Source organism: Pseudophryne corroboree, unplaced genomic scaffold, assembly GCF_028390025.1.
Source record: "Pseudophryne corroboree isolate aPseCor3 unplaced genomic scaffold, aPseCor3.hap2 scaffold_481, whole genome shotgun sequence".
Lineage (NCBI taxonomy): Eukaryota > Metazoa > Chordata > Amphibia > Anura > Myobatrachidae > Pseudophryne > Pseudophryne corroboree.
The window spans coordinates 204,941-229,508 of record NW_026970093.1 but is presented as its reverse complement, the minus strand read 5'-3'; the positions used below and the strand labels follow the sequence as shown (position 1 = coordinate 229,508).

The following is a 24,568-nucleotide window of genomic DNA, read 5'->3' as shown; positions in this document are numbered from 1 at the left end:
CCTACACCATAAGAAGGGGGTTTGAAATTTTGACTTGTCTACTTAAAGATCACCAAAATCTGATAACAAGGTCAATTACATCGTTGGGTGGGATTGAACCACCAACCCTTTGATTAATAACCAAACACACTAACCGATTGCGCCACAGAGACACTTTACAAACATACATACTGACAAAGGCTAATAAGCATTCATCTAGAACGTTTCCTAGAAAAACTTTAAAAAGTCAATAATCTGGAGAGTTTTTGTAAGATGTTTCTTCCATCAACCAACGAAGAAACACATTGGTACTTTCCCATGATGAGTGAGTGCTTCAGGATCTCTTGCACTTACATGTGCAGCAGAGTACTGCAATGGAAACATGCTGGGCCCATAACCCTGAGGTAGGCAGATTGAAACTATCCTCTGCTATATGCATTTTTTTTTGTTAATTAAAGTAATCCAAAACTGGGATTGATATTTTTGCTCTTTTATTTTTACTTAAAGTACAATAACTTTTACCATTTTAATTTGTTTTAATAGTATATTGACAGTATTGTTTTCTTTCAAAAATCCACTTAATTTTCTTTACCCTATTATTAAAATGGTAATTGACAAAAACAAACTACATTGTCACCAGAAGAGCAATACAAAATGTACAAGTGATATATTAAAATCATCTTTCCTGCTTGAATTTCAATGATGCATTGGGGCAACGATTTTGTGAGAAACACCTTCACCCTTAAATAAAGATTTTCTTAATTCCTTACCTGTGTGCTAATTAGATATCACCTTGTTTTCACATTAAACAGACTTCCACATGCGAAAGCAGCAAGGATGCAGTGGCGTTAATGTTTCCTGGTGTCAACCTGTATTATTTCAGTAGACATTGAAATGAGGATGCATCTTGCTGCCTTTCCAATGAAGCAAGTTTAATTCAGTAATAGGTGAAAAACCATTCCTACAAAGGTGTTAATCAGAGACTTGGCTTTGTGGACACTTTTCAGAGAGCAAATTTGTTAGCATAAACATAAAATCAGAAAATGAAGAGCTGTTTAATCACTCAATTGGACTTTTCTGCCAGCATAATTTTTTTTCTCTGCAACCCACTGCTAAATTGTGCTTCCTAGCTGTTTTTTATAAAATCACTTAATCAAATCTAACTCTGATTACATCAGAGAAGGCTGGGTACCCTACACCATAAGAGGGGGTTTGAAATTTTGACTTGTCTACTTAAAGATCACCAAAATCTGATAACAAGGTCAATTACGTCCCTGGGTGGGATTGAATCACCAACCTTTAGGTTAATAGCCATACACACTAACTGATTGCGCCACAGCGACACTTTGCAAAAGTACATACTGACAAAGGCTAATAAGCATTCATCTAGAACGTTTCCTAGAAAAACTTTAAAAAGTCAATAATCTGGAGAATTTTTGTAAGAAACACATTGGTACTTTCCCATGATGAGTGAGTGCTTCAGGATCTCTTGCACTTACATGGGCTATTAACCAAAAGGTTCCCACCCAGTGATGTAATTGACCTTGTGATCAGATTTTGGTGATCTTTAAGTAGACAAGTTAAAATTTCAAACCCCCTCTTATGGTGTAGGGTACCTGGCCTTCTCTGACGTAATCAGAGTTAGATTTAATTAAGGTGCGCAAGGGCATAGAAGGGAGCGGTTTAAGAAAAGAGAAGTGGAAACAGACAGCAAACTAGGCTGGAGAGAGACCTGAGACAAAGAGATCTGAATTATACGAGAGCCGACCAGGGGAAACACAAATTATGCAGTCAAGTTTCCCACATTTGGGGAAATCGCAGGAGCAGCACACCCAGAGTGCAATGGGTGAGCCTTGCCCTGGGAGAAGCACCTTCATGATCATAGTATCTCACCTGGCAGGTAAGTAGGAGTTGGGCTAGTGCTGGGGAGGGTCGCTGCTCGGGTACGCCCCTGTCAAGTGAAGGAGATCCAACTGAGGCAGCACAAGGGAACTCTCGAAAGAAGAACAAGGCTAGAGGAAGATCTGAGACAAAGAAATCTGACTTTTACCAGAGCTGACCAGAGGAAAGCACAAACACAGTCCCCCACTACCACCAGGAAACATTAACGCCACTGCATCCTTGCTGCTTTCTCATGTGGAAGTCTATTTAATGTGAAAACAAGGTGATATCTAATTAGCACACAGAAAAGAAAATTAAGTGAATTTTTGAAAGAAAACAATACTGTCAATATACTATTAAAACAAATTAAAATGGTAAAAGTTATTGTACTTTAAGTAAAAATAAAAGAGCAAAAATGTAAATCCCAGTTTTGGATTACTTTAATTAACAAAAAAAATGCATATAGCAGAGGATAGTTTCAATCTGCCTACCTCTGGGTTATGGACCCAGCATGCTTCCATTACAGTACTCTGCTGCACATGTAAGTGCAAGAGATCCTGAAGCACTCACTCATCATGGGAAAGTACCAATGTGTTTCTTCATTGGTTGATGGAAGAAACATCTTACAAAAATTCTCCACATTAATGACTTTTTAAAATGTTTCTAGGAAACGTTCTAGATGAATGCTTATTAGCCTTTTTCAGTATATGCTTTTGCAAAGTGTCGCTGTGGCGCAATCAGTTAGTGTGTAAGGCTATTAACCAAAAGGTTGGTGGTTCAATCCCACCCAGGGACGTAATTGACCTTGTTATCAGATTTTGGTGATCTTTATGTAGACAAGTCAAAATTTCAAACCCCCTCTTATGGTGTAGGGTACCTGGCCTTCTCTGATGTAATCAGAGTTAGATTTGATTCAGTGATTTTATAAAAACAGCTAGGAAGCACAATTTAGCAGTGGGTTGCAGAGAAAAAGAAATATGCTGGCAAAAAAATCCAATTGAGTGATTAAACAGCTCTTCATTTTCTGGCTTTATTTTTATGCTAACAAATTTGTTCTCTGAAAAGTGTCCACAAAGCCAAGTCTCTGATTAACACCTTTGTAGGGATGGTTTTTCACCTATTACTAAATTAAACTTGCTTCATTGGAAAGGCAGCAAGATGCATCCTCATTTCAATATCTACAGAAATAATACAGGTTGACACCAGGAAACATTAACGCCACTGCATCCTTGCTGCTTTCTCATGTGGAAGTCTGTTTAATGTGAAAACAAGGTGATATCTAATTAGCACACAGGTAAGGAATTAAGAAAATCTTTATTTAAGGGTGAAGATGCTTCTCACAAAATCGTTGCCCCAATGCATCATTGAAATTCAAGCTGGAAAGATGATTTTAATATATCACTTGTACATTTTGTATTGCTCTTCTGGTGACAATGTAGTTTGTTTTTGTCAATTACCATTTTAATAATCGGGTAAAGAAAATTAATTGGATTTTTGAAAGAAAACAATACTGTCAATATACTATTAAAACAAATTAAAATGGTAAAAGTTATTGTACTTTAAGTAAAAATAAAAGAGCAAAAATATCAATCCCAGTTTTGGATTACTTTAATTAACAAAAAAAAATGCATATAGCAGAGGATAGTTTCAATCTGCCTACCTCTGGGTTATGGACCCAGCATGCTTCCATTACAGTACTCTGCTGCACATGTAAGTGCAAGAGGTCCTGAAGCACTCACTTATCATGGGAAAGTACCAATGTGTTTCTTCATTGGTTGATGGAAGAAACATCTTACAAAAACTCTCCACATTATTGACTTTTTAAAATGTTTCTAGGAAACGTTCTAGATGAATGCTTATTAGCCTTTGTCAGTATGTACTTTTGCAAAGTGTCGCTGTGGCGCAATCAGTTAGTGTGTATGGTTATTAACCAAAAGGTTGGTGGTTCAATCCCACCCAGGGACGTAATTGACCTTATTATCAGATTTTGGTGATCTTTAAGTAGACAAGTCAAAATTTCAAACTCCCTGTTATGGTGTAGGGTACCTGGCCTTCTCTGATGTAATCAGAGTTAGATTTGATTCAGTGATTTTATAAAAACAGCTAGGAAGCACAATTTAGCAGTGGGTTGCAGAGAAAAAGAAATATGCTGGCAAAAAAATCCAATTGAGTGATTAAACAGCTCTTTATTTTCTGGCTTTATTTTTATGCTAACAAATTTGTTCTCTGAAAAGTGTCCACAAAGCCAAGTCTCTGATTAACACCTTTGTAGGGATGGTTTTTCACCTATTACTAAATTAAACTTGCTTCATTGGAAAGGCAGCAAGATGCATCCTCATTTCAATGTCTACTGAAATAATACAGGTTGACACCAGGAAACATTAACGCCACTGCATCCTTGCTGCTTTCGCATGTTGAAGTCTGTTTAATGTGAAAACAAGGTGATATCTAATTAGCACACAGGTAAGGAATTAAGAAAATCTTTATTTAAGGGTGAAGGTGTTTCTCACAAAATCGTTACCCCAATGCATCATTGAAATTCAAGCTGGAAAGATGATTTTAATATATCACTTGTACATTTTGTATTGCTCTTCTGGTGACAATGTAGTTTGTTTTTGTCAATTACCATTTTAATAATAGGGTAAAGAAAATTAAGTGGATTTTTGAAAGAAAACAATACTGTCAATATACTATTAAAACAAATTAAAATGGTAAAAGTTATTGCACTTTAAGTAAAAATAAAAGAGCAAAAATATCAATCCCAGTTTTGGATTACTTTAATTAACAAAAAAAAATGCATATAGCAGAGGATAGTTTCAATCTGCCTACCTCTGGGTTATGGGCCCAGCATTTTTCCATTGCAGTACTCTGCTGCACATGTAAGTGCAAGAGATCCTGAAGCACTCACTCATCATGGGAAAGTACCAATGTGTTTCTTCGTTGGTTGATGGAAGAAACATCTTACAAAAACTCTCCAGATTATTGACTTTTTAAAGTTTTTCTAGGAAACGTTCTAGATGAATGCTTATTAGCCTTTGTCAGTATGTACGTTTGTAAAGTGTCTCTGTGGCGCAATCTGTTAGTGTTTGGTTATTAATCAAAGGGTTGGTGGTTCAATCCCACCCAGGGATGTAATTGACCTTGTTATCAGATTTTGGTGATCTTTAAGTAGACAAGTCAAAATTTCAAACCCCCTTCTTATGGTGTAGGGTACCTGGCCTACTCTGATGTAATCAGAGTTAGATTTGAATCAGTGATTTTATAAAAAAACAGCTAGGAAGCACAATTTAGCAGTGGGTTGCAGAGAAAAAGAAATATGCTGGCAGAAAAATCCAATTGAGTGATTAAACAGCTCTTCATTTTCTGGCTTTATTTTTATGCTAACGAATTTGTTCTCTGAAAAGTGTCCACAAAGCCAAGTATCTGATTAACATATTTGTAGGGATGGTTTTTCACCTATTACTAAATTAAACTTGCTTCATTGGAAAGGCAGCAAGATGCATCCTCATTTCAATATCTACTGAAATAATACAGGTTGACACCAGGAAACATTAACGCCACTGCATCCTTGCTGCTTTCTCATGTGGAAGTCTGTTTAATGTGAAAACAAGGTGATATCTAATTAGCACACAGGTAAGGAATTAAGAAAATCTTTATTTAAGGGTGAAGATGTTTCTCACAAAATCGTTGCCCCAATGCATCATTGAAATTCAAGCTGGAAAGATGATTTTAATATATCACTTGTACATTTTGTATTGCTCTTCTGGTGACAATGTAGTTTGTTTTTGTCAATTACCATTTTAATAATCGGGTAAAGAAAATTAATTGGATTTTTGAAAGAAAACAATACTGTCAATATACTATTAAAACAAATTAAAATGGTAAAAGTTATTGTACTTTAAGTAAAAATAAAAGCTAAAATATCAATCCCAGTTTTGGATTACTTTAATGAACAAAAAAAAAATGCATATAGCAAAGGATAGTTTCAATCTGCCTACCTCTGGGTTATGGGCCCAGCATGCTTCCATTGCAGTACTCTGCTGCACATGTAAGTGCAAGAGATCCTGAAGCACTCACTCATCATGCGAAAGTACCAATGTGTTTCTTCATTGGTTGCTGGAAGAAACATCTTACAAAAACTCTCCAGATTATTGACTTTTTAAAGTTTTTCTAGGAAACGTTCTAGATGAATGCTTATTAGTCTTTGTCAGTATGTACTTTTCGCAAAGTGTCTCTGTGGCGCAATCGGTTAGTGTGTTCAGCTATTAATCAAAAGGTTGGTGGTTCAATCCCATCCAGGGACGTAATTGACCTTGTGATCAGATTTTGGTAATATTTAAGTAGACAAGTCAAAATTGCAAACCCCCTCTTATGGTGTAGGGTACCTGGCCTTCTCTGATGTAATCAGAGTTAGATTTGATTAAGCGATTTTATAAAAAAACAGCTAGGAAGCACAATTTAGCAGTGGGTTGCAGAGAAAAAGAAAAATGCTGGCAGAAAAATCCAATTGAGTGATTAAACAGCTCTTCATTTTCTGGCTTTATTTTTATGATAACAAATTTGTTCTCTGAAAAGTGTCCACATAGCCAAGTATCTGATTAACATCTTTGTAGGGATGGTTTTTCACCTATTACTAAATTAAACTTGCTTCATTGGAAAGGCAGCAAGATGCATCCTCATTTCAATATCTACGGAAATAATACAGGTTGACACCAGGAAACATTAACGCCACTGCATCTTTGCTGTTTTCTCATGTGGAAGTCTGTTTAATGTGAAAACAAGGTGATATCTAATTAGCACACAGGTAAGGAATTAAGAACATCTTTATTTAAGGGTGAAGATGTTTCTCACAAAATCGTTGCCCCAATGCATCATTGAAATTCAAGCTGGAAAGATGATTTTACTATATCACTTGTACATTTTGTATTGCTCTTCTGGTGACAATGTAGTTTGTTTTTGTCAATTACCATTTTAATAATCGGGTAAAGAAAATTAATAGGATTTTTGAAAGAAAACAATACTGTCAATATACTATTAAAACAAATTAAAATGGTAAAAGTTATTGTACTTTAAGTAAAAATAAAAGAGCAAAAATATCAATCCCAGTTTTGGATTACTTTAATTAACAAAAAAAATGCATATAGCAGAGGATAGTTTCAATCTGCCTACCTCTGGGTTATGGACCCAGCATGCTTCCATTACAGTACTCTGCTGCACATGTAAGTGCAAGAGATCCTGAAGCACTCACTCATCATGGGAAAGTACCAATGTGTTTCTTCATTGGTTGATGGAAGAAACATCTTACAAAAACTCTCCACATTATTGACTTTTTAAAATGTTTCTAGGAATCGTTCTAGATGAATGCTTATTAGCCTTTGTCAGTATGTTCTTTTGCAAAGTGTCGCTGTGGCGCAAGCAGTTAGTGTGTAAGGCTATTAACCAAAAGGTTGGTGGTTCAATCCCACCAAGGGACTTAATTGACCTTGTTATCAGATTTTGGTGATCTTTAAGTAGACAAGTCAAAATTTCAAACCCCCTGTTATGGTGTAGGGTACCTGGCCTTCTCTAATGTAATCAGAGTTAGATTTGATTCAGTGATTTTATAAAAACAGCTAGGAAGAACAATTTAGCAGTGGGTTGCAGAGAAAAAGAAATATGCTGGCAGAAAAATCCAATTGAGTGATTAAACAGCTCTTCATTTTCTGGCTTTATTTTTATACTAACAAATTTGTTCTCTGAAAAGTGTCCACAAAGCCAAGTCTCTGATTAACACCTTTGTAGGGATGGTTTTTCACCTATTATTAAATTAAACTTGCTTCATTGGAAAGGCAGCAAGTGATGTCATCCAAGCAGTGGGTCAAAGTTGGCTTCAAACCTCGTCTGCTTATGAAAAGAGAAAAGGGGTATGCAGGGCATGGCGGCCTTTTGCGGTGCTTGGATGACCCCTAGTTCGCATTAAATAATGCAGTCGAGTTTCCCACATTTGGGGAAATCACAGGGGTCAGCATACCCAGAATGCAATGAATGAACCGCACCCTGGGAGAACAGTCTTCATGACCATGGTATCTCCGATGCAAAATAAGTATGATTTGGGATAGGGCTGGGGAGGGCCGCTGCTCAGGCACATCTCTGTCAAGTAAAGGAGATTCAACTGAGGCAGCACAAGGGAACTCTCATCTGGGGACAACAACTGCAGGGAGAACACATATTTTCAGATGAACATGGGAGGGCAGAAGGCTGCCTAATACTGAAGCACCACCAAACAACAAACCAAATGCAACAACTAGTGCAAGCATTCCTGGGGGAAGGCCTGCAGCAGATGGATTTGCATATGGCGATGTCATCCAAGCAGTGGGTCAAAGTTGGCTTCAACCCTCGTCTGCATATGAAAAGAGAAAAGGGGCGTGCAGGGCATGGCGGCCTTTTGCGGCACTTGGATGACCCCTAGTTCGCATTAAACACCTCCACCCTCCGTCGGTGTGGGGCTCATGTTGGCTATGCCCCAGCCCCTGAAGGATTCAAGCTGATTTCTTGCAGCAGCTGGGCACTGTAACAGCTCCAGAGCTGCTCTGTAAGGCAAGTAAAAGGGTGTGGGCCCTGCAGCACTACCTGTAGTTCGCATTGTGCGAGACCCCTAGTTCGCATTAAACACCCCCACCCTCCTTCGGTGTGGGGCTCATGTTGGCCATGCCCCAGCCCCTGAAGCATTCACGCTGATTTCTTGCAGCAGCTGGGCACTGTAACAGCTCAAGAGCTGCTCTGTAAGGCAAGTAAAAGGGTGTGGGCCCTGCAGCACTACCTGTAGTTTGCATTGTGCATTGGAAGGCACAAAGTAAGCAGACGGGAGGAGAAGTCAGGATAGTGCACAAGGGTATAGACGGGAGGGGCTCAAGAAAAAAGAAGTGGAAACAGACAGCAAACTAGGCTTCCAATGCACAATGCAAACTACAGGTAGTGCTGCAGGGCCCACACCCTTTTACTTGCCTTACAGAGCAGCTCTGGAGCTGTTTAATCACTCAATTGGATTTTTCTGCCAGCATAATTTTTCTCTTACGTCCTAGAGGATGCTGGGGACTCCGTAAGGACCATGGGGGATAGACGGGCTCTGCAGGAGACATGGGCACTTTAAGAAAGACTTTAGATCTGGGTGTGCACTGGCTCCTCCCTTTATGCCCCTCCTCCAGACCTCAGTTTACTACTGTGCCCAGAGGAGACTGGGTGCTTTTCAGGGAGCTCTCCTGAGTTTCCTGACAGAAAGTATATTTGTTAGATTTTTTTATTTTCAGGGAGCCTGCTGGCAACAGACTCCCTGCATCGAGGGGCGGAGGGGAGAGATGCACACCTACTTCTGTGAGTTGATAGGCTCTGCTTCTTAGGCTACTGTACAGCATTAGCTCCAGAGGGATCGGTACGCAGGTCTCACCCTCGCCGTCCGTCCCAGAGCCGCGCCGCCGTCCCACTCGCAGAGCCGGAAGTTAGAAGCCGGGTGAGTATGAGAAGAAAAGAAGACTTCAGAGGCGGCGGAAGACTTCATGATCTTCACTGAGGTAACGCACAGCAGTAAAGCTGTGCTCCATTGCTCCAATACACCTCACACACGGCAGTCAGTGTAAGGGTGAAGGGCGCAGGGGGGACGCCCTGGGCAGCAATATAGACCTCTCTTTGGCAAAATAAATATATATGCAGCTAGGCACTGTATATATATATAAGAGCCCCCGCCATTTTTTTACTATATTTGAGCGGGACAGAAGCCCGTCGCTGAGGGGGTGGGGCTTCTCCCTCAGCACTCACCAGCGCCATTTTCTCCACAGCACCGCTGAGGGGAAGCTCCAAGGACTCTCCCCTGCTTATACCACGGTAGAAAGAGGGTCTTAAAGAAGAGGGGGGCACATAATTAGGCGCATATGGAAATACAGCGCTACTAGGTAAACATAAAATTATTGTGTTTTTTTCCTGGGTCATATAGCGCTGGGGTGTGTGCTGGCATACTCTCTCTCTCTGTCTCTCCAAAGGGCCTTGTTGGGGAACTGTCCTCAGATAAGAGGATTCCCTGAGTGTATGGTGTGTCGGTACACGTGTGTCGACATGTCTGAGGTAGAAGGCTCTCCTAGAGAGGAGCAGGAGCAAATTAATGTGGTGTCTCCATCGACAACGCCGACACCTGACTGGATGGATATGTGGAATGTTTTAAGTGCTAATGTAAACTTATTACACAAGAGATTAGACAAAGCTGAAGCTAGGGAACAGTCAGGGAGTCAACCCATGCCTGTCCCTATGTCGCAGGGACCTTCGGGGTCTCAAAAGCGCCCACTATCCCAAATAGTTGACACAGATACCGACACAGATTCTGACTCCAGTGTCGACTACGATGATGCAAAGTTACAGCCAAAATTGGCTAAATGTATTCGATATATGATTATTGCAATAAAAGATGTTTTGCACATCACAGAGTCCCCTGTCCCTGACACGAGGGTACACATGTATAAGGGAAAGAAACCTGAGATAACCTTTCCCCCCTCACATGAGTTGAACGAATTATGTGAAAAAGCTTGGGAATCTCCAGACAAAAAGCTGCAGATTCCCAAAAGGATTCTTATGGCGTATCCTTTCCCGCCAATGGACAGGATACGGTGGGAATCCTCCCCTAGGGTGGATAAAGCATTGACACGCTTATCCAAAAAGGTAGCGCTGCCATCCCAGGATACGGCTACCATCAGGGACCCTGCTGACCGCAAGCAGGAGGTTACCCTAAAGTCCATTTACACACATTCTGGTACCTTACTCAGACCGGCAATTGCGTCGGCCGGGGTTGTAGCGCGGTGGCAGCATGGACAGATACCTTATCAGCAGAGATTGAGACCCTAGATAAGGATGCTATGTTATTGACCATAGGGCATATAAAAGATGCTGTCCTATATATGAGAGATGCTCAAAGTGACATTAGTCTACTGGGTTCTAGAATAAACGCTATGTCGATTTCTGCTAGACGAGTCCTATGGACCCGGCAATGGACAGGTGATGCCGACTCAAAAAGGCATATGGAGGTTTTACCTTACAGGGGTGAGGAATTGTTTGGGGAAGGTCTCTCGGACCTAGTCTCCACAGCTACAGCTGGTAAATCAAATTTTTTGCCTTATATTCCCTCACAGCCTAAGAAAGCACCACATTATCAAATGCAGTCCTTTCGATCACAGAGAAACAAGAAAGTACGAGGTGCGTCCTTTCTTGCCAGAGGTAAGGGCAGAGGGAAGAAGCTGCACAACACAGCTAGTTCCCAGGAACAGAAGTCCTCCCCGGCCTCTACAAAATCCACTGCATGACGCTGGGGCTCCACTAAAGGAGTCCGCCCAGTTGGGGGCACGTCTTCGAGTTTTCAGCCACATCTGGGTTCATTCGCAGGTGGATCCCTAGGCAATAGAAATTGTTTCTCAGGGTTACAAGCTGAAATTCGAAGAGGTGCCTCCTCGCCGGTTTTTCAAATCGGCCCTACCATCTTCTCCCCAGGAAAGGGAGATAGTGTTAAATGCAATTCACAAATTGTATCTTCAACATATGCAGATGAGGGTTCCAGCCAACTTTGGCCCACTGCTTGGATGACATCACCGTATGCAAATCCGTCTTCTGCAGACCTTCTCCCAGGAATGCTTGTACTAGTTGTTGCATTTGGTTTGTTGTTTGGGCGTGCTTCAGTATTAGGCAGCCTTCTGCCCTCCCATGTTCATCTGAAAATATGTGTTCTCCCGGCAGTTGTTGTCCCCAGATGAGAGTTCCCTTGTGCTGCCTCAGTTGAATCTCCTTTACTTGACAGAGATGTGCCTGAGCAGCGGCCCTCCCCAGCCCTATCTCAAATCATACTTATTTTGCATAGGAGATACCATGGTCATAAAGATTGTTCTCCCAGGGCAAGGCTCACCCATTGCACTCTGGGTGTGCTGCTCCTGCGATTTCCCCAAATGTGGGAAACTTGACTGCATAATTTGTGTTTCCCCTGGTCGGCTCTCGTATAATTCAGATCTCTTTGTCTCAGGTCTCTCTCCAGCCTAGTTTGCTGTCTGTTTCCACTTCTGTTTTCTTGAGCCGCTCCCTTCTATGCCCTTGCGCACTATCCTGACTTCTCCCGTCTGCTTACTTTGTGCCTTCCAACGCACAATGCGAACTACAGGTAGTGCTGCAGGGCCCACACTCTTTTACTTGCCGTACAGAGCAGCTCTGGAGCTGTTACAGTGCCCAGCTTCTGCAAGAAATCAGCTTGAATGCTTCAGGGGCTGGGGCATAGCCAACATGAGCCCCACACCGAAGGAGGGTGGAGGTATTTAATGCGAACTAGGGGTCATCCAAGCACCGCAAAAGGCCGCCATGCCCTGCATAACCCTTTTCTCTTTTCATATGCAGATGAGGGTTCCAGCCAACTTTGGCCCACTGCTTGGATGACATCACCGTATGCAAATCCGTCTTCTGCAGACCTTCTCCCAGGAATGCTTTTACTAGTTGTTACATTTGGTTTGTTGTTTGGGGGTGCTTCAGTATTAGGCAGCCTTCTGCCCTCCCATGTTCATCTGAAAATATGTGTTCTCCCTGCAGTTGTTGTCCCCAGATGAGAGTTCCCTTGTGCTGCCTCAGTTGAATCTCCATTACTTGACAGAGATGTGCCTGAGCAGCGGCCCTCTCCAGCCCTATCCCAAATCATACTTATTTTGCATAGGAGTTTCCATGGTCATGAAGATTGTTCTCCCAGGGTGAGGTTCATTCATTGCATTATGGGTATGCTGACCCCTGTGATTTCCCCAAATGTGGGAAACTCGACTGCATTAATTGTGGTAGTGGGGGACTGTGTTTGTGCTTTCCTCTGGTCAGCTCTGGTAAAAGACAGATTTCTTTGTCTCAGATCTTCCTCTAGCCTTGTTCTTTTTTCGAGAGTTTCCTTGTGCTGCCTCAGTTGGATCTCCTTCACTTGACAGGGGGGTGCCCGAGCAGCGACCCTCCCCATCTCTAGCCCAACTCCTACTTACCTGCCAGGTGAGATACTATGATCATGAAGGTGCTTCTCCCAGGGCAAGGCTCACCCATTGCACTCTGGGTGTGCTGCTCCTACGATTTCCCCAAATGTGGGACACTTGACTGCATAATTTGTGTTTCCTCTAGTCGGCTACTCGTATAATTCAGATCTCTTTGTCTCAGGTCTCTCTCCAGCCTAGTTTGCTGTCTGTTTCCACTTCTCTTTTCTTGAGCCGCTGCCTTCTATGCCCTTGTGCACTCTCCTGACTTCTCCTGTCTGCTTACTTTGTGCCTTCCAACGCACAATACAAACTACAGGTAGTGCTGCAGGGCCCACACCCTTTTACTTGCCTTTCAGAGCAGCTCTGGAGCTGTTACAGTGCCCAGCTGCTGCAAGAAATCAGCTTGAATGCTTCAGGGGCTGGGGCATAGCCAACATGAGCCCCACACCGACGGAGGGTGGAGGTGTTTAATGCGAACTAAGGGTCATCCAAGCGCCGCAAAAGGCCGCCATGCCCTGCATACCCCTTTTCTCTTTTCATATGCAGATGAGGGTTCCAGCCAACTTTGGCCCACTGCTTGGATGACATCACCGTATGCAAATCCGTCTTCTGCAGACCTTCCCCCAGGAATGCTTGTACTAGTTGTTGCATTTGGTTTGTTGTTTGGGGTGCTTCAGTATTAGGCAGCCTTCTGCTCTCCCATGTTCATCTGAAAATATGTGTTCTCCCTGCAGTTGTTGTCCCCAGATGAGAGTTCCCTTGTGCTGCCTCAGTTGAATCTCCTTTACTTGACAGAGATGTGCCTGAGCAGCGGCCCTCCCCAGCCCTATCCCAAATCATACTTATTTTGCATAGGAGATACCATGGTCATGAAGATTGTTCTCCCAGGGTGAGGTTCATTCATTGCATTCTGGGTATGCTGACCCCTGTGATTTCCCCAAATGTGGGAAACTCGACTGCATTATTTGTGGTAGTGGGGGACTGTGTTTGTGCTTTCCTCTGGTCAGCTCTGGTAAAAGTCAGATTTCTTTGTCTCAGATCTTCCTCTAGCCTTGTTCTTTTTTCGAGAGTTTCCTTGTGCTGCCTCAGTTGGATCTCCTTCACTTGACAGGGGGGTGCCCGAGCAGCGACCCTCCCCAGCTCAAGCCCAACTCCTACTTACCTGCCAAGTGAGATACTATGATCAGGAAGGTGCTTCTACCAGGGCAAGGCTCACCCATTGCACTCTGGGTGTGCTGCTCCTACGATTTCCCCAAATGTGGGACACTTGACTGCATAATTTGTGTTTCCTCTGGTCGGCTACTTGTATAATTCAGATCTCTTTGTCTCAGGTCTCTCTCCAGCCTAGTTTGCTGTCTGTTTCCACTTCTCTTTTCTTGAGCCCCTGCCTTCTATGCCCTTGTGCACTCTCCTGACTTCTCCTGTCTGCTTACTTTGTGCCTTCCAACGCACAATGCAAACTACAGGTAGTGCTGCAGGGCCAACACCCTTTTACTTGCCTTACAGAGCAGCTCTGGAGCTGTTACAGTGCCCAGCTGCTGCAAGAAATCAGCTTGAATGCTTCAGGGGCTGGGGCATAGCCAACATGAGCAGCAAGATGCAGCACTGGACTATTAGTAATGTACTGTTGTATGCTGAGCACCACAATGCAGCACAAGACAATGAGCAGTGATACTGAGCACTGATGAGGATACTACTGAGAACTGACACTGAGCAGGAGAGACACACTACTAGTATTACTGAGCAGCAATAAGTAACCACTGATACTGGGCACTGATATTGAGATTTCCACTGAGAGAACATAGCCACGTCCTCTCCGCTCTCTCTTCAATGCACGAGTAAAAATGGCGGCAACGCGCAGCTCTTTATATGGAATCCGAATCTCGCGAGAATCCGACAGCGGGATGATGACATTTTCCCTTGTTCAGGTTTTCCGAGTCAGGCGGGAACAACCGAGCCTGCCTCGGACCAGTGTAAACCACGTGGAGTTCGTCGGGAATTCGGTTCTCGGAGAACCGAACCCGCTCCTCTATATATACTATATTACTATGTTACTGTAGTATACAGAACACCACAATGCAATGAGCAGTGATAGTGAGCACTGATGAGGATACTAGAACTGACACTGAGCAGCAAGATGCAGCACTGGACTATTAGTAATGTACTGTAGTATGCTGAGCACCACAATGCAGCACAAGACAATGAGCAGTGATACTGAGCACTGATGAGGATACTACTGAGAACTGACACTGAGCAGGAGAGACACACTACTAGTATTACTGAGCAGCAATAAGTAACCACTGATACTGAGCACTGATATTGAGATTTCCACTGAGAGAACATAGCCACGTCCTCTCCGCTCTCTCTTCAATGCACGAGTAAAAATGGCAGCAACGCGCAGCTCTTTATATGGAATCCGAATCTCGCAAGAATCCGACAGCGGGATGATGACATTTTCCCTTGTTCAGGTTTTCCGAGTCAGGCGGGAACAACCGAGCCTGCCTCGGACCAGTGTAAACCACGTGGAGTTCGTGGGGAATTCGGTTCTCGGAGAACCGAACCCGCTCCTCTCTACCTTATACCCATCAATTTTTTTATTTTCAATCTAAGCCCCTGCAGTTTTCTGTAAGCATCTGCTTCGCTATGATGATCAACAAGTCACAAGGGCAAACACTCAGGGCTTGAGGCGTAGATCTTAGGACCAGCTGCTACAAGCATGGCAGAGGTGTCACTATCACTGGTGACACCCAGAGAGGTGGCAATGGTAAAAAGGAGGCATGGTTTCATAGGTAGGGGCGTGGCCTGGTGGCCTGAATCTACATTTTGTTGCTCCGGGTGTCCCGGGGGTTGGGGGCTGCACCCGGGGACTAGTGTGTGAGCTGTGCTGGCTCCTGCACAGTGACAGGGCATGGCCACCCAGCATGACGCCTCCCTTCTTGACCATGCTGTAATTGCAGTCGCACTGCAGTTCAGCGTGATCATAAAAAATGGTGTAGGCTCCTGCTGGTGCAGGCTGTAGAGAAAAGCTGCTGTGACCACGCCCCCTGTGTCTCCTCCGTTGCAGACCCCATTTTGAAGCCTTGCCCCCGGACTAAGAGAAAAGTATGCCCTTGCGCACTATCCTGACTTCTCCTCCCGTCTGCTTAATTTGTGCCTTCCAACGCACAATGCGAACAACAGGTGGTGCTGCAGGGCCCACACCCTTTTACTTGCCTTACAGAACAGCTCTGGAGCTGTTACAGTGCCCAGCTGCTGCAAGAAATCAGCTTGAGTGCTTCAGGGGATGGGGCATGGCCAACATGAGCCCCACACCAAAGGAGGGTGGGGGTGTTTAATGCGAACTAGGGGTCATCCAAGCACTGCAAAAGGCCGCCATGCCCTGCATGCCCCTTTTCTCTTTTCATATGCAGATGAGGGTTCCAGTCAACTTTGGCCCACTGCTTGGATAACATCACCGTATGCAAATCCGTCTGCTGCAGACCTTCCCCCAGGAGTGCTTGTACTAGTTGTTGCATATGGTTTGATATTTGATGGTGCTTCAGTATTAGGCAGCCTTCCGCCCTCCCATGTTCATCTGAAAAGATGTGGTCTCCCTGCAGTTGTTGTCCCCAGATGAGAGTTCCCTTGTGCTGCCTCAGTTGAATCTCCTTTACTTGACAGAGATGTGCCTGAGCAGCGGCCCTCACCAGCCCTATCCCAAATCATACTTATTTTGCATAGGAGATACCATGGTCATGAAGATTGTTCTCCCAGGGTGAGGTTCATTCATTGCATTCTGGGTATGCTGACCCCTGTGATTTTCCCAAATGTGGGAAACTCGACTGCATATTTGTGGTAGTGGGGGACTGTGTTTGTGCTTTCCTCTGGTCAGCTCTGGTAAAAGTCAGATTTCTTTGTCTCAGATCTTCCTCTAGCCTTGTTCTTCTTTCGAGAGTTCTCTGGTGCTGCCTCAGTTGGATCTCCTTCACTTCACAGGGGGGAACCCGAGCAGCGACCCTCCCCAGCTCTAGCCCAACTCCTACTTACCTGCCAGGTGAGATACTATGATCATGAAGGTGCTTCTCCCAGGGCAAGGCTCAACCATTGCACTCTGGGTGTGCTGCTCCTGCGATTTCCCCAAATGTGGGAAACTTGACTGCATAATTTGTGTTTCCCCTCGTCGGCTCTCGTATAATTCAGATCTCTTTGTCTCAGGTCTCTCTCCAGCCTAGTTTGCTGTCTGTTTCCACTTCTCTTTTCTTGAGCCGCTCCCTTCTATTCCCTTGCGCACTATCCTGACTTCTCCCGTCTGCTTACTTCGTGCCTTCCAACGCACAATTCGAACTACAGGTAGTGCTGCAGGGCCCACACCCTTTTACTTGCCTTACAGAGTAGCTCTGGAGCAGTTACAGTGCCCAGCTGCTGCAAGAAATCAGCTTGAATGCTTCAGGGGCTGGGGCATAGCCAACATGAGCCCCACACCGAAGGAGGGTGGAGGTGTGTAATGCGAACTAGGGGTCATCCAAGCGCTGCAAAAGGCCGCCATGCCCTGCACGCCCCTTTTCTCTTTTCATATGCAGACGAGGGTTGAAGCCAACTTTGACCCACTGCTTGGATGACATCACCATATGCAAATCCATCTGCTGCAGGCCTTCCCCCAGGAATGCTTGCACTAGTTGTTGCATTTGGTTTGTTGTTTGGGGGTGCTTCAGCATTAGGCAGCCTTCTGCCCTCACATGTTCATCTGAAAATATGTGTTCTCCCTGCAGTTGTTGTCCCCAGATGAGAGTTCCCTTGTGCTGCCTCAGTTGAATCTCCTTTACTTGACAGAGATGTGCCTGAGCAGCGGCCCTCCCCAGCCCTATCCCAAATCATACTTATTTTGCATAGGCGATACCATGGTCATGAAGATTTTTCTCCCAGGGTGAGGTTCATTCATTGCATTCTGGGTATGCTGACCCCTGTGATTTCCCCAAATGTGGGAAACTCGACTGCATTATTTGTGGTAGTGGGGGACTGTGTTTGTGCTTTCCTCTGGTCAGCTCTGGAAAAAGTCAGATTTCTTTGTCTCAGATCTTCCTCTAGCCTTGTTCTTCTTTCGAGAGTTCCCTTGTGCTGCCTCAGTTGGATCTCTTTCACTTGACAGGGGGGTGCCCGAACAGCGACCCTCCCCAGCTCTAGCCCAACTCCTACTTACCTGCCAGGTGAGATACTATGATCATGAAGGTGCTTCTCCCAGGGCAAGGCTCACCCATTGCACTCTGGGTGTGCTGCCCCTGCGATTTCCCCAAATGTGGGAAACTTGACTGCATAATTTGTGTTTCCCCTGGTCGGCTCTCGTATAATTCAGATCTCTTTGTCTCAGGTCTCTCTCCAGCCTAGTTTGCTGTCTGTTTCCACTTCTCTTTTCTTCAGCCGCTCCCTTCTATACCCTTGTGCACTATCCTGACTTCTCCTCCCGTCTGCTTACTTTGTGCCTTCCAATGCACAATGCAAACTACAGGTAGTGCTGCAGGGCCCACACCCTTTTACTTGCCTTACAGAGCAGCTCTGGAGCTGTTACAGTGCCCAGCTGCTGCAAGAAATCAGCTTGAATGCTTCAGGGGATGGGGCATGGCCAACATGAGCCCCACACCAAAGGAGGGTGGAGGTGTTTAATGCGAACTAGGGGTCATCCAAGCACCGCAAAAGGCCGCCATGCCCTGCACGCCCCTTTTCTCTTTTCATATGCAGATGAGGGTTGAAGCCAACTTTGACCCACTGCTTGGATGACATCACCGTATGCAAATCCGTCTTCTGCAGAACTTCCCCCAGGAATGCTTGCACTAGTTGTTGCATTTGGTTTGTTGTTTGGGGGTGCTTCAGTATTAGGCAGCCTTCTGCCCTCCCATGTTCATCTGAAAATATGTGTTCTCCCTGCAGTTGTTGTCCCCAGATGAGAGTTCCCTTGTGCTGCCTCAGTTGAATCTCCTTTACTTGACAGAGATGTGCATGAGCAGCGGCCCTCCCCAGCCCTATTCCAAATCATACTTATTTTGCATAGGAGATACCATGGTCATGAAGATTGTTCTCCCAGGGTGAGGTTCATTCATTGCATTTTGGGTATGCTGACCCCTGTGATTTCCCCAAATGTGGGAAACTTGACTGCATTATTTGTGGTAGTGGGGGACTGTGTTTGTGCTTTCCTCTGGTCAGCTCTGGTAAAAGTCAGATTTCTTTGTCTCAGATTTTCCTCTAGCCTTGTTCTTCTTTCGAGAGTTCCATTGTGCTGCCTCAGTTGGATCTCCTTCACTTTACAGGGGGGTACCCGAGCAGCGACCCTCCCCAGCTCTAGCCCAACTCCTACTTACCTGCCAGGTGAGATACTATGATCATGAAGGTGCTTCTCCCAGGGCAAGGCTCACCCATTGCACTCTGGAAGTGCTGCCCCTGCGATTTCCCCAAATGTGGGAAACTTGACTGCATAATTTGTGTTTCCCCTGGTCGGCTCTCGTATAATTCAGATCTATTTGTCTCAGGTCTCTCTCCAGCCTAGTTTGCTGTCTGTTTCCACTTCTCTTTTCTTCAGCCGCTCCCTTCTATACCCTTGTGCACAATCCTGACTTCTCCTCCCGTCTGCTTACTTTGTGCCTTCCAATGCACAATGCAAACTACAGGTAGTGCTGCAGGGCCCACACCCTTTTACTTGCCTTACATAGCAGCTCTGGAGCTGTTACAGTGCCCAGCTGCTGCAAGAAATCAGCTTTAATGCTTCAGGGGATGGGGCATGGCCAACATGAGCCCCACACCAAAGGAGGGGGGAGGTGTTTAATTCGAACTAGGGGTCATCCAAGCACTGCAAAAGGCCGCCATGCCCTGCATGCCCCTTTTCTCTTTTCATATGCAGATGAGGGTTCCAGTCAACTTGGCCCACTGCTTGGATAACATCACCGTATGCAAATCCGTCTGCTGCAGACCTTCCCCCAGGAGTGCTTGTACTAGTTGTTGCATATGGTTTGATATTTGATGGTGCTTCAGTATTAGGCAGCCTTCCGCCCTCCCATGTTCATCTGAAAAGATGTGGTCTCCCTGCAGTTGTTGTCCCCAGATGAGAGTTCACTTGTGCTGCCTCAATTGAATCTCCTTTACTTGACAGAGATGTGCCTGAGCAGCGGCCCTCACCAGCCCTATCCCAAATCATACTTATTTTGCATAGGAGATACCATGGTCATGAAGATTGTTCTCCCAGGGTGAGGTTCATTCATTGCATTCTGGGTATGCTGACCCCTGTGATTTTCCCAAATGTGGGAAACTCGACTGCATTATTTGTGGTAGTGGGGGACTGTGTTTGTGCTTTCCTCTGGTCAGCTCTGGTTAAAGTCAGATTTCTTTGTCTCAGATCTTCCTCTAGCCTTGTTCTTCTTTCGAGAGTTCCCTGGTGCTGCCTCAGTTGGATCTCCTTCACTTCACAGGGGGGAACCCGAGCAGCGACCCTCCCCAGCTCTAGCCCAACTCCTACTTACCTGCCAGGTGAGATACTATGATCATGAAGGTGCTTCTCCCAGGGCAAGGCTCAACCATTGCACTCTGGGTGTGCTGCTCCTGCGATTTCCCCAAATGTGGGAAACTTGACTGCATAATTTGTGTTTCCCCTCGTCGGCTCTCGTATAATTCAGATCTCTTTGTCTCAGGTCTCTCTCCAGCCTAGTTTGCTGTCTGTTTCCACTTCTCTTTTCTTGAGCCGCTCCCTTCTATTCCCTTGCGCACTATCCTGACTTCTCCCGTCTGCTTACTTCGTGCCTTCCAACGCACAATTCGAACTACAGGTAGTGCTGCAGGGCCCACACCCTTTTACTTGCCTTACAGAGCAGCTCTGGAGCTGTTACAGTGCCCAGCTGCTGCAAGAAATCAGCTTGAATGCTTCAGGGGCTGGGGCATAGCCAACATGAGCCCCACACCAAAGGAGGGTGGAGGTGTTTAATGCAAACTAGGGGTCAGCCAAGCGCCGCAAAAGGCCACCATGCCCTGCATGCCCCTTTTCTCTTTTCATATGCAGACGAGGGTTGAAGCCAACTTTGACCCACTGCTTGGATGACATCACCATATGCAAATCCATCTGCGGCAGGCCATCCCCCAGGAATGCTTGCACTAGTTGTTGCATTTGGTTTGTTGTTTGGGGGTGCTTCAGTATTAGGCAGCCTTCTGCCCTCCCATGTTCATCTGAAAATATATGTTCTCCCTGCAGTTGTTGTCCCAAGATGAGAGTTCCCTTGTGCTGCCTCAGTTGAATCTCCTTTACTTGACAGAGATGTGCATGAGCAGCGGCCCTCCCCAGCCCTATTCCAAATCATACTTATTTTGCATAGGAGATACCATGGTCATGAAGATTTTTCTCCCAGGGTGAGGTTCATTCATTGCATTTTGGGTATGCTGACCCCTGTGATTTCCCCAAATGTGGGAAACTCGACTGCATTATTTGTGGTAGTGGGAGACTGTGTTTGTGCTTTCCTCTGGTCAGCTCTGGTAAAAGTCAGATTTCTTTGTCTCAGATTTTCCTTTAGCCTTGTTCTTCTTTCGAGAGTTCCCTTGTGCTGCCTCAGTTGGATCTCCTTCACTTTACAGGGGGGTACCCGAGCAGCGACCCTCCCCAGCTCTAGCCCAACTCCTACTTACCTGCCAGGTGAGATACTATGATCATGAAGGTGCTTCTCCCAGGGCAAGGCTCACCCATTGTACTCTGGGTGTGCTGCTCCTGCGATTTCCCCAAATGTGGGAAACTTGACTGCATAATTTGTGTTTCCCCTGGTCGGCTCTCGTATAATTCAGATCTCTTTGTCTCAGGTCTCTCTCCAGCCTAGTTTGCTGTCTGTTTCCACTTCTCTTTTCTTCAGCCGCTCCCTTCTATACCCTTGTGCACTATCCTGACTTCTCCTCCCGTCTGCTTACTTTGTGCCTTCCAATGCACAATGCAAACTACAGGTAGTGCTGCAGGGCCCACACCCTTTTACTTGCCTTACAGAGCAGCTCTGGAGCTGTTACAGTGCCCAGCTGCTGCAAGAAATCAGCTTGAATGCTTCAGGGGCTGGGGCATAGCCAACATGAGCCCCACACCGAAGGAGGGTGGAGGTGTTTAATGCAAACTAGGGGTCAGACAAGCGCCGCAAAAGGCCACCATGCCCTGCACGCCCCTTTTCTGTTTTCATATGCAGACGAGGGATGAAGCCAACTTTGACCCACTGCTTGGATGACATTACCATATGCAAATCCGTCTTCTGCAGAACTTCCCCCAGGAATGCTTGCACTAGTTGTTGCATTTGGTTTGTTGTTTGGGGGTGCTTCAGTATTAGGCAGCCTTCTGCCCTCCCATGTTCATCTGAAAATATGTGTTCTCCCTGCAGTTGTTGTCCCCAGATGAGAGTTACCTTGTGCTGCCTCAGTTGAATCTCCTTAACTTGACAGAGATGTGCCTGAGCAGCGGCCCTCCCCAGCTCTATCCCAAATCATACTTATTTTGCATAGGAGATACCATGGTCATGAAGATTATTCTCCCAGGGTGAGGTTCATTCATTGCATTCTGGGTATGCTGACCCCTGTGATTTCCCCAAATGTGGGAAACTCGACTGCTTTATTTGTGGTAGTGGGGGACTGTGTTTGTGTTTTCCTCTGGTCAGCTCTGGTAAAAGTCAGATTTCTTTGTTTCAGATCTTCCTCTAGCCTTGTTCTTCTTTCGAGAGTTCCCTTGTGCTGCCTCAGTTGGATCTCCTTCACTTGACAGGGGGGTGCCCAAGCAGAGACCCTCCCCAGCTCTAGCCCAACTCCTACTTACCTGCCAGGTGAGATACTATGATCATGAAGGTGCTTCTCCCAGGGCAAAGCTCACCCATTGCACTCTGGGTGTGCTGCCCCTGCGATTTCCCCAAATGTGGGAAACTTAACTGCATAATTTGTGTTTCCCCTGGTCGGCTCTCGTATAATTCAGATCTCTTTGTCTCAGGTCTCTCTCCAACCTAGTTTGCTGTCTGTTTCCACTTCTCTTTTCTTCAGCCGCTCCCTTCTATACCCTTGTGCACTATCCTGACTTCTCCTCCCGTCTGCTTACTTTGTGCCTTCCAATGCACAATGCAAACTACAGGTAGTGCTGCAGGGCCCACACCCTTTTACTTGCCTTACAGAGCAGCTCTGGAGATGTTACAGTGCCCAGCTGCTGCAAGAAATCTGCTTGAATGCTTCAGGGGATGGGGCATGGCCAACATGAGCCCCACACCAAAGGAGGGTGGAGGTGTTTAATGCGAACTAGGGGTCATCCAAGCACCGCAAAAGGCCGCCATGCCCTGCACGCTCCTTTTCTCTTTTCATATGCAGATGAGGGTTGAAGCCAACTTTGACCCACTGCTTGGATGACATCACTGTATGCAAATCCGTCTTCTGCAGAACTTCCCCCAGGAATGCTTGCACTAGTTGTTGCATTTGGTTTGTTGTTTGGGGGTGCTTCAGTATTAGGCAGCCTTCTGCCCTCCCATGTTCATCTGAAAATATGTGTTCTCCCTGCAGTTGTTGTCCCCAGATGAGAGTTCCCTTGTGCTGCCTCAGTTGAATCTCCTTTACTTGACAGAGATGTGCATGAGCAGCGGCCCTCCCCAGCCCTATTCCAAATCATACTTATTTTGCATAGGAGATACCATGGTCATGAAGATTGTTCTCCCAGGGTGAGGTTCATTCATTGCATTTTGGGTATGCTGACCCCTGTGATTTCCCCAAATGTGGGAAACTTGACTGCATTATTTGTGGTAGTGGGGGACTGTGTTTGTGCTTTCCTCTGGTCAGCTCTGGTAAAAGTCAGATTTCTTTGTCTCAGATTTTCCTCTAGCCTTGTTCTTCTTTCGAGAGTTCCCTTGTGCTGCCTCAGTTGGATCTCCTTCAGTTTACAGGGGGGTACCCGAGCAGCGATCCTCCCCAGCTCTAGCCCAACTCCTACTTACCTGCCAGGTGAGATACTATGATCATGAAGGTGCTTCTCCCAGGGCAAGGCTCACCCATTGCACTCTGGGTGTGCTGCTCCTGCGATTTCCCCAAATGTGGGAAACTTGACTGCATAATTTGTGTTTCCCCTGGTCGGCTCTCGTATAATTCAGATCTCTTTGTCTCAGGTCTCTCTCCAGCCTAGTTTGCTGTCTGTTTCCACTTCTCTTTTCTTGAGCCGCTCCCTTCTATGCCCTTGCGCACTATCCTGACTTCTCCTCCTGTCCGCTTACTTTGTGCCTTCCAACGCACAATGCGAACTACAGGTAGTGCTGCAGGGCCCACACCCTTTTACTTGCCTTACAGAGCAGCTCTGGAGCTGTTACAGTGCCCAGCTGCTGCAAGAAATCAGCTTGAATGCTTCAGGGGCTGGGGCATAGCCAACATGAGCCCCACACCAAAGGAGGGTGGAGGTGTTTAATGCAAACTAGGGGTCAGCCAAGCGCCGCAAAAGGCCACCATGCCCTGCACGCCCCTTTTCTCTTTTCATATGCAGACGAGGGTTGAAGCCAACTTTGACCCACTGCTTGGATGACATCACCATATGCAAATCCATCTGCGGCAGGCCTTCCCCCAGGAATGCTTGCACTAGTTGTTGCATTTGGTTTGTTGTTTGGGGGTGCTTCAGTATTAGGCAGCCTTCTGCCCTCCCATGTTCATCTGAAAATATATGTTCTCCCTGCAGTTGTTGTCCCCAGATGAGAGTTCCCTTGTGCTGCCTCAGTTGAATCTCC

At 45.6% G+C, this 24,568-nt stretch overlaps 18 non-coding genes and 3 pseudogenes across 18 annotated transcripts; 19 read left to right on the top strand and 2 right to left on the bottom strand.

Annotated features, from left to right (window-relative positions):
- Positions 1-1,724: 1,724 nt before the first annotated feature.
- Positions 1,725-1,887, bottom strand: LOC135028991 (U1 spliceosomal RNA). Its single transcript, XR_010225213.1, has one exon. It is a non-coding gene; the product is annotated as a U1 spliceosomal RNA (small nuclear RNA).
- Positions 1,888-7,767: 5,880 nt separating this feature from the next.
- On the bottom strand, positions 7,768-7,946 carry LOC135029137 (U1 spliceosomal RNA; annotated as a pseudogene).
- A 3,765-nt stretch (positions 7,947-11,711) lies between these two features.
- Positions 11,712-11,874, top strand: LOC135029005 (U1 spliceosomal RNA). The gene has a single exon (XR_010225225.1). It is a non-coding gene; the product is annotated as a U1 spliceosomal RNA (small nuclear RNA).
- A 671-nt stretch (positions 11,875-12,545) lies between these two features.
- Positions 12,546-12,709, top strand: LOC135028876 (U1 spliceosomal RNA). Its single transcript, XR_010225102.1, has one exon. It is a non-coding gene; the product is annotated as a U1 spliceosomal RNA (small nuclear RNA).
- A 152-nt stretch (positions 12,710-12,861) lies between these two features.
- LOC135029053 (U1 spliceosomal RNA) lies at positions 12,862-13,025 on the top strand. Its single transcript, XR_010225263.1, has one exon. It is a non-coding gene; the product is annotated as a U1 spliceosomal RNA (small nuclear RNA).
- A 670-nt stretch (positions 13,026-13,695) lies between these two features.
- Positions 13,696-13,859, top strand: LOC135028893 (U1 spliceosomal RNA). The gene has a single exon (XR_010225118.1). It is a non-coding gene; the product is annotated as a U1 spliceosomal RNA (small nuclear RNA).
- A 152-nt stretch (positions 13,860-14,011) lies between these two features.
- On the top strand, positions 14,012-14,175 carry LOC135029129 (U1 spliceosomal RNA). Its single transcript, XR_010225311.1, has one exon. It is a non-coding gene; the product is annotated as a U1 spliceosomal RNA (small nuclear RNA).
- A 2,385-nt stretch (positions 14,176-16,560) lies between these two features.
- Positions 16,561-16,723, top strand: LOC135028863 (U1 spliceosomal RNA). The gene has a single exon (XR_010225090.1). It is a non-coding gene; the product is annotated as a U1 spliceosomal RNA (small nuclear RNA).
- Positions 16,724-16,875: 152 nt separating this feature from the next.
- Positions 16,876-17,011, top strand: LOC135029073 (U1 spliceosomal RNA; annotated as a pseudogene).
- Positions 17,012-17,709: 698 nt separating this feature from the next.
- LOC135028867 (U1 spliceosomal RNA) lies at positions 17,710-17,873 on the top strand. Its single transcript, XR_010225094.1, has one exon. It is a non-coding gene; the product is annotated as a U1 spliceosomal RNA (small nuclear RNA).
- A 152-nt stretch (positions 17,874-18,025) lies between these two features.
- Positions 18,026-18,188, top strand: LOC135028952 (U1 spliceosomal RNA). The gene has a single exon (XR_010225175.1). It is a non-coding gene; the product is annotated as a U1 spliceosomal RNA (small nuclear RNA).
- A 674-nt stretch (positions 18,189-18,862) lies between these two features.
- LOC135028821 (U1 spliceosomal RNA) lies at positions 18,863-19,026 on the top strand. The gene has a single exon (XR_010225049.1). It is a non-coding gene; the product is annotated as a U1 spliceosomal RNA (small nuclear RNA).
- A 152-nt stretch (positions 19,027-19,178) lies between these two features.
- On the top strand, positions 19,179-19,341 carry LOC135029092 (U1 spliceosomal RNA). The gene has a single exon (XR_010225284.1). It is a non-coding gene; the product is annotated as a U1 spliceosomal RNA (small nuclear RNA).
- A 673-nt stretch (positions 19,342-20,014) lies between these two features.
- On the top strand, positions 20,015-20,178 carry LOC135029030 (U1 spliceosomal RNA). The gene has a single exon (XR_010225245.1). It is a non-coding gene; the product is annotated as a U1 spliceosomal RNA (small nuclear RNA).
- A 152-nt stretch (positions 20,179-20,330) lies between these two features.
- LOC135029072 (U1 spliceosomal RNA) lies at positions 20,331-20,466 on the top strand (annotated as a pseudogene).
- A 698-nt stretch (positions 20,467-21,164) lies between these two features.
- LOC135028871 (U1 spliceosomal RNA) lies at positions 21,165-21,328 on the top strand. Its single transcript, XR_010225097.1, has one exon. It is a non-coding gene; the product is annotated as a U1 spliceosomal RNA (small nuclear RNA).
- Positions 21,329-21,480: 152 nt separating this feature from the next.
- LOC135029016 (U1 spliceosomal RNA) lies at positions 21,481-21,643 on the top strand. The gene has a single exon (XR_010225231.1). It is a non-coding gene; the product is annotated as a U1 spliceosomal RNA (small nuclear RNA).
- Positions 21,644-22,317: 674 nt separating this feature from the next.
- Positions 22,318-22,481, top strand: LOC135028880 (U1 spliceosomal RNA). The gene has a single exon (XR_010225106.1). It is a non-coding gene; the product is annotated as a U1 spliceosomal RNA (small nuclear RNA).
- Positions 22,482-22,633: 152 nt separating this feature from the next.
- LOC135029087 (U1 spliceosomal RNA) lies at positions 22,634-22,796 on the top strand. Its single transcript, XR_010225281.1, has one exon. It is a non-coding gene; the product is annotated as a U1 spliceosomal RNA (small nuclear RNA).
- Positions 22,797-23,470: 674 nt separating this feature from the next.
- On the top strand, positions 23,471-23,634 carry LOC135028820 (U1 spliceosomal RNA). Its single transcript, XR_010225048.1, has one exon. It is a non-coding gene; the product is annotated as a U1 spliceosomal RNA (small nuclear RNA).
- Positions 23,635-23,786: 152 nt separating this feature from the next.
- On the top strand, positions 23,787-23,949 carry LOC135028990 (U1 spliceosomal RNA). The gene has a single exon (XR_010225212.1). It is a non-coding gene; the product is annotated as a U1 spliceosomal RNA (small nuclear RNA).
- Positions 23,950-24,568: the final 619 nt, after the last annotated feature.